The sequence below is a fragment of the Acomys russatus genome, chromosome 19 (assembly GCF_903995435.1).
Source record: "Acomys russatus chromosome 19, mAcoRus1.1, whole genome shotgun sequence".
Classification (NCBI taxonomy): Eukaryota; Metazoa; Chordata; class Mammalia; order Rodentia; family Muridae; genus Acomys; species Acomys russatus.
Genome location: NC_067155.1, coordinates 2,435,589 through 2,443,264, shown reverse-complemented (window position 1 = coordinate 2,443,264; position 7,676 = coordinate 2,435,589).

Below are 7,676 nucleotides of genomic sequence, written 5' to 3'. Positions count from 1 at the left end.
TTGTGGGTCACACCTGCAGGTCCCATCTGCCTGGGAGACCTAGTCAGGAGGGTTACAAGCTGACGGGGTGTCTGGTCTCCAGCTAGGACAACACAGTGGCACTCTGTCTCCAAATAAAAAGTCAAAAAATTGGGCTGGCTTTGTGGCTCAGAGACAGAACACTTGCCTTGTGAGCACCAGGTCCTGGGGTCCAGGCTCAGCATCACACAGAAACAGCCGCCAAGGCAGCATCAGGCGGGGACAGTGCCCATGGTGAGACTTCTCCGCTTCCTTACCCACCCAAAGCACAAAGCTTGTGTCGTTTTTTCTTCAAAGGCTTTGAATACGCTGTATATATTTCTTTTTAAACTCTTACGGGTTGAAGAGACGGTTCGGTGCTTGAGGATGTTTGCCGCTTGTGGGAAGGTTCATATATGTGAATGCTTGGTCAATAGGGAAGAGACTGGTGTTGCTTGGCAACGATTGGGAGGGGGCGTGGCCTTGTTGGAGGAAGTGTGTCACTAGGGGCGGGCTTTAGGGCTTCAGATGCTCAAGCCAGGCCCGATGTCTCTCTCTTCCTGCTGCCTGCAGATCTGGCTGTAGAATTCTTAGCTCCTTCTCCAGCGCCATGTCTCTCTGCATGGAACCATGCTCCCCGCCATGAGGACAAAGGACTAGACCTCTGAAACTGGGAGCCAGCCCCAGTTAAATGCTTTCTTTTGTAAGAGTTGCCTTGGTCACGGTGGCTCTTCACAGCAACAGAACACCAAGACACTGCTCACTCACGAGGACCTGAGTTTGTATCCCCAGTGTCTACCAGTGAAGCCTGGATTATGTACCTACTATCCCCAGTGATGGAGACGGTGGGCACGCACAGACAGGATCATCGCTGGGGGTTGTAGGTTGCCTGCCTAGACACCTGATGTCCTCCTTGGTTTACACACACACACACACACATACACCCCTCTTTAAAACTCAGTGCTCAGTGTCTGTGTCCATGTGTGTGTGTGTGTGTCTGTGTCCATGTGTGTGTCCGTGTGTGTGTGTGTCCCCGTGTCCATGTGTGTGTCCATGTGTGTGTGTCCCCGTGTCCATGTGTGTGTCTGTGTGTGTGTCCGTGTGTGTGTCCGTGTGTGTCCATCTGTGTGTCCGTGTGTGTGTCTGTGTGTGTCCATCTGTGTGTCCGTGTGTGTGTCCGTGTGTGTGTCCGTGTGTGTGTGTGTGTTATTGTAGAAGGCTGTCCTATGAGAAAAACAGCTGCTAATCTTTTTTCAGATTAGTTCTGCCTGCTTGGCAAAAGATCTCCACAGTGGGGCCTGTTGACTGTTTCCATTCTCTGAGGAGAGAAGTGGGGGCGGGGTCACTGGACTCTCACCAAGGAGTCCAGCCCTCGCTCCCTGAAATGTGTCTACTGATCTGCCCTAATTGCATAAGGCTTAGGGATGCTAGAAGGTTCGAGAGATGGTTCTCATCTTGTGGATCACCAGGTCACCCAAGACCTTTGGAAAGCGCGGGTGTTTACATCATGATTCATAGCACTAGCAAAATTACAGTTATGGTATAGCAATAAATATTATAGTTGAGGGTCCACCACAACATGAGGAACTGTGTAAAAGAGTCGCAGCATTAGGAAGGTTGAGAACCACTGGGCTAGAGTGTGTAGGATGGAGAAGGTTGATGCTACTGTGGGAGAGCCATCATTCATTCTGGGTAAAGCCTTTCTAGTGTGGCCCCTTAGGGTCACCTGTGTTCCTCCTCCTCTTCCTTCTTCTTCCTCCTCTCTCTTCTTTCTCCTCCAACCTCCTCCCTGCCTCCTCCTCCCTCCTCCTCCTCCTTCTTCCTCCTCCCTCCTCCTCCAACCTCCCTCTTGCCTCCTCCTCTTCCTTCTCCTCCTCTTCCTCCTCCTCCTTTCTCCTCCTCCAACCTCCCTCTTGCCTCCTCCTCCTCTTCTTTCTCCTCCCCCTCCTCCCTCTTCCTCCTCCCTCCTCCAACCTCCCTCTTGCCTCCTCCTCTTCCTTCTCCTCTTCCTCCTCCTCGCTCCTCCTCCCTCCTCCTCCAACCTCCCTCTTGCCTCCTCCTCTTCTTTCTCCTCCCCCTCCTCCCTCTTCTTTCTCCTCCCTCCTCCTCCAACCTCCCTCTTGCCTCCTCCTCTTCCTTCTCCTTCTCTTCCTCCCTCCTCCTCCTCTTTCTTCTTCTTCTTGTTATTATTAATATTCCTATTCTTATTCTTGTCAACTTGGTACAAGCTAAAGTTATCAGGAAAGAGGAACCTCACCTGAGAAAATGACTCCATGATGTTGGCCTGTAGACAAACTCTGGTACACACGTTCTTGATTGATATTGAGGGGCCAGCCCCATGGTAGCAGTGCTATGCTGGGGCGAGTGGTTCTGCTGTTTCTGGTCCAGCAGGCGGAGCAAGCCATGAGGGGCTAGACAGGGAGCAGAATTCCTTCATTGTCTCTGCTTCACCTTCCTACCTCCAGGTTCCTGCTTTGAGTTCCGGCCCTGGCTTCGCTGCGTAGGTGATGGAGTGTGACCTGCGACTTGCAAGGTGAAATAAACCCTTTCCTCCCCAATTGGCTTTTGGTCATGGTAGTTACCATGGCAATAGGAAGCAAAACAGGACATACATGTTCAAACTCCACATGTGAGAAAAAATGGTGAAGTATGTTTTAATGTTCCGTGTCTAGATTATCTCACTCGGCATAACACCTTCCAAGTCCATCCATGTGTGAATGGCAGGGCCACTTCCTCTTTAGAGATGAGCGATTCCCACATTCGTAAGTAGACAGATCAAAGTTTGTTCATCCAGCCATTCATCGAGAGGCTATCCAGTTTTTCTACATCACAGCTATGGTGAAAGGTACAGGTAGGCAGATCTTAAATACTTTTTACCTCAAATAAGAAAACTGACTAGCCAGGCTTAGTAGTGAGCGTCCTCACTGCTACCTGCTTAGAAGGCAGAAGCAGGAGGATTGCTTGACCCCAGGAGGTCCAGGCTAGATGGAGCAGCACAATGAGACCTTATGTTAGGGTGTGGAAGAGGGGAGGGGAGAGGGGGGAGGAGGAGGAGGAGAGGGAGGAAGGCAGGATGGAGGGAAGGAGTGAGAAAAAGAAAGCGCTAGCCACACAAGGAGCTAGCTATGCTATTTGTCTTGATCGAGTTGATTGTTCTCACTGTATACTTACGTCAAAATATCAATTAGCATGTCTTAAAAGTATTGATATCCCAGTGTATCAATTATACCTCATAAAGACAAAATGAGATGATAATATGAGACCCTGTTCCAAGGCCTTAGGACGCAGCTTGGCCACACCGAGCTGGCATTAAGCGCTGGAGGGGAAACTGTGTTAATTATGATCTTCCTTGAAGCCATTCCCACGGCAGCTGAGAGGGATTCTTCCTCAAGCCTGCTCACCCCACAGCAGGCGTCTCCTCCCCCATAGTCCTCCAGCTGAATCGCAGTCCAACCCCTAAGTATGACATTTGTCATCAGCACCACGGTGAAATCAACCAAGTGACAGCTCCCATCAGCTGCTAGGAATCCTTGCTGCCTTACACAGAATGTGCTTCCTAACTTGATACTGAGACTTCAAAAGCCCCCCAACAGAATGCTCTGCCATTTAATAGCAAAATAGTTCAAACTATGTTATTCAAAAGCCATATACAAAAATCCGAGACACCTCAGAATAGGAGTTTTAAGAGGACCTCAGGTGTGACTAGCAAAAGGGTTTTAGTAACATTTATGTGACTGATAATTTCACTGTCAGTGGGACTAGTAATTTCACTATTTTCCAATAACAACAAAAATCAACCATCCTGATACACAAATATTAGCCTTGTAATTATATGAGATGATAGTTTTATAATTATTAATTATAAATTATAATTATGTAAAAAGTATCCCCTTTTAACATACTAGTGAAAAACAAAGAAGCAAGAATAATAAACACTCATAAAAATTGTAGATGAAAGAATGGAATCTACAGGAATAGAAAGGAGAAAAAAAATCAGCTGTAGAGACTTAAAAAGTCAACTGTCGATTAAGAAACTATAAATATAAGTGAATAAGGAAACTGAAAGTCTAAACTGACTAGGAAAGACTTTTGTAGCATGGTATAAGGAGTAAAACCTACTACAGGACAAGTTTATACAGGTTCGTGTGGGTCAAAGAATGATCGGTCACAGTTATAATTTTGCTTTTCAATTGGTGAGTTTATCAAGTAAATAGCAAGTAAAACTGAAGAATAAATATCAAGGGCTAGGTAGTTAGAATGGCGGATAGATGAATAGACAGATGGAGAGATTGATCACTTAGGTAGATGCAGATAGATAGATAGATAGATAGATAGATAGATTATAGATAGATTATAGATAGATACATAATAGGCAGATAGATGATAGATACATATAGATGATAGGTGGATGTTACATGATAGCAGATAAATGATTGACAGATTACAGATAGATGAACAGATAAATGATGGACATATGATTAACAAATGACGGACACATAGGTGATGGATAGATATATTGATAAGCAGATAGACGAATGATAGGCAGCATATAGACACAAGGTAGATAGAAGATAGATGATCAAAGGTAGATGAATAACAGATGATGACAGAAGATAGGTAATAGACAGGTGATTGATAGATAATAGAGGTGACAGAGAGATAGATAGATAGATAGATAGACAGACAGACTATTGATTGATTGAAACATAGCAAGTCATTATAAAACTCTTCAATCAGAAGTTGCCTGGGGAAGTTGAAATAGTCCGCAGAGTTCCCCACTGAGCATCCTCTCCATGGCTGAACTTTTGCCTTCTCCTCCACTGCCGCACAAGGTTGGGAGATGGCTTCCCGTTGAGTTGTTTGTGAGGAAATTGTGCCTTTACTCTTGGACTGCTGCTGTCCCTCCCCTTCCGGTTGCAGAGTCAGGACACTGTCCCATCCCCAGACGAGGCGCCTTGGAGGACACTCTGAGACAGACACGCCTGGGTCTCTGAGCGGGGAAGCCAGCTGTGCCTTCAGAGCCAGCTTCTCGGTACACGCAGATGGCACAGGGCATTTTACCAATATTACGCACATTACAAAACACCCATGGGAAAAAACTGAAAGCCCAAACCCGCCAGAGCTAGGAAGCCTGGACTACAGCACAACGCTTATGAAACGAGGCCAGTTGAGGCTGGTTGAATCTGGTTCTAGCGCAGGAACAAGCAACTGGCTGTCCGTGGCCCTGTACATGTGGATTCAATCTGCTTAGAGTCAACATTTATTGTTTTTTGTTTGTTTTCAGGAGGCTAACACGTGATATGTAAATAGCCCAGCCCAGGGTGTGCCAGGGGTGCCTGTGTGCACACTTAACTCCACAGACTTTTCCCCCACTGTTCCCCAATAGGTACAAGAGGACGGCCGCATACGTAGCATCTCCTGCACTTTCTGGCTTACTAGAGATATGGAGGTGGTTGGAGGTGATGGAGACAGGCCTGAAAGCCCAGTGGTTAGGTAGCCAAAGCAGAGTCACAGCCTCACGTTCAACATGGGCTCCAGAGTGGGTGCAAAGCAATGCAGTGAGGCCGTCTGGGGCACGGCTCAGAGGCAGGATGCCCGAGATGGGACGTGGCCGGCAATGGTGACCGTCCTAATTCGCGCGCACTCTCTCTCTGTTGCTGTGATAAAACATTGACCAACAGCAGCTTAGCAAAGTAAAAGGGTTTATTTGTCGTACACTTCCATATCAATAGCCCGTCACAGAAGAAGTTAGGGAAGACGCTCAAGGCAAGAACCTAGAAGCAAGAACTGAAGTGCAGGCCACGGAAGCCACGCTGTCTTCTGGTTTGCTCTCCATTGCTTGCTCGGCTCGCTTTCTTATATAGCCAAAGCCTAGGGATGGTACCACCCACGGTGGGCCATGCCCTTCTTCATAATTATCAATTAAGGATGTGCTCCATCGATGCCGTGGCCACAAATCAGTCTGTTGGGGGAAATCTTTCAGTGGACTTTCCATCTTTTCAGGTGACCCTAGCTGAAACCAGCTATGACAACAGGGAGTGGTGAGTTCACGCCCCGGAACTCTGGGGGGGGGGGCCAGCGGGGGAAGCAGGTTCAAAAGAGGTGGAGCTTTGTGTGCCACACACTGACAGACAGGTTGGGATGAATACTGACAACACTGGGTAGATGAAGAGTGCATCAACCCACGTGACACACTAAGACTGCCAGCTAACTTAAAATATGACCCCGTGGCCAGCCTGTATGGGTTATCAGGAGGCAGTGATGCAATCAAGTAAGCCTATGAGGCTACGAAGAACACACGAGAATTTTTAGCCTCCGGGAATTGTGGGAAATACAGATTAAGGTAAAAAAGAACTATCAAGGGTTCTCTAGTAGTCTACTGGGGGAAATGTATAAACGCCATCGCTGTTGCCGTGGCAAAGAGGGTGGCAAGTTGTCCCAAAGGGACGCCATGGCATCTCAGCAGAGACACAGAGACACGAGTACGAGAACAAAAGCTTCCTTTTGTTGCATCCTGCAACTTTTAAGACAGATTTTTGTTTCTTTTGCTTTTTTAAAGACTATTTTACTTCATGCACACGAGTGTTTCACCTGCACACACATGCAGTACCCGGAGGCCAGGAGAAGGCGTCGGATCTCCCGGAGCTGGAGTTGCGGATGGTTTGTGAGTTGCCTGCCTCCGGTACTGGGAACCGAAACTGGGCTTTCTGCAAGAACAGTAAGTGCTCATCACAGCTGAGCCATCTCTCTAAGCCCTTCTTCTGTTCATTTGGCTTTTATTACATCTCTGCCCTCTCTCCTTTCCCTCCCCCCTTTTATCTCTCTTCCTGTTCACTCTCTGTTGCCCGGACCTGCGGGGTTCGACTAAAACTCAGGATGGAGTTCATCTGTTGAAAACGCAAGACACAAAGAAGGGGAGCAAGTCTGATTGATCAAGCTCTCAAACTTTATTAGTCAGGCAGCAGCTTTTATAAGGCAGAAGGCAGGGGAGCATGTTGCTATAGCAACCCAGCTGCAGGCTTTTCTCAAAACACAGGGAATTCCAGGCAGGGTCATAATGTCCTGCCACACAGGGTATCTGGCTCCATCTTTGTCTAGTCTAACTAACTGCTAAACCATAACAGGGTTGCTCCATCTCTATCTGTCTTTAGTCTAACCGCTGACCCACAACAGGATCAGCTAGTTTCTGGTGAAAGGCAAGCTCTGGGAAAAACAGAGACTTAAAGGTACAGACTTGGACAAGATGGCTGAACATTGACCATATGGCCTATTGTCCCCAACACTCTGTCCTTCTTATCCTTACGGACCAGAGCACAGTCCGAGAGTGAGATGGTCCAGGCCGAGTAGCAGTGGTTAAATGTCCGAGGCTGGAGGTGGATGAATGGAATAGATTATTCATGGTTTTGTTTGTGTTTCTTTGTTTCTTCAACCCCGGTTACAGGGAACACAGGGTAATTTTTTTTTTTTATAATTTTGGGAAAAGGATTTAATAAAAAGAGATTCTAGTTCAAGATGGTCTTCTGAAGCTTGGGTGGTTTTTTTTTTCTTTTTTTCTTGTTGGTTTTGTTTACAGGCAAAAAAAAAAATCATAAAAAAGAAAACAAAATTTTCTGAAGTTCAAAAAAAAAAAGTTCATGAGCAGACAAGTCTCTCTCCGTCCCTCCCTCTTCTTTCCCTCT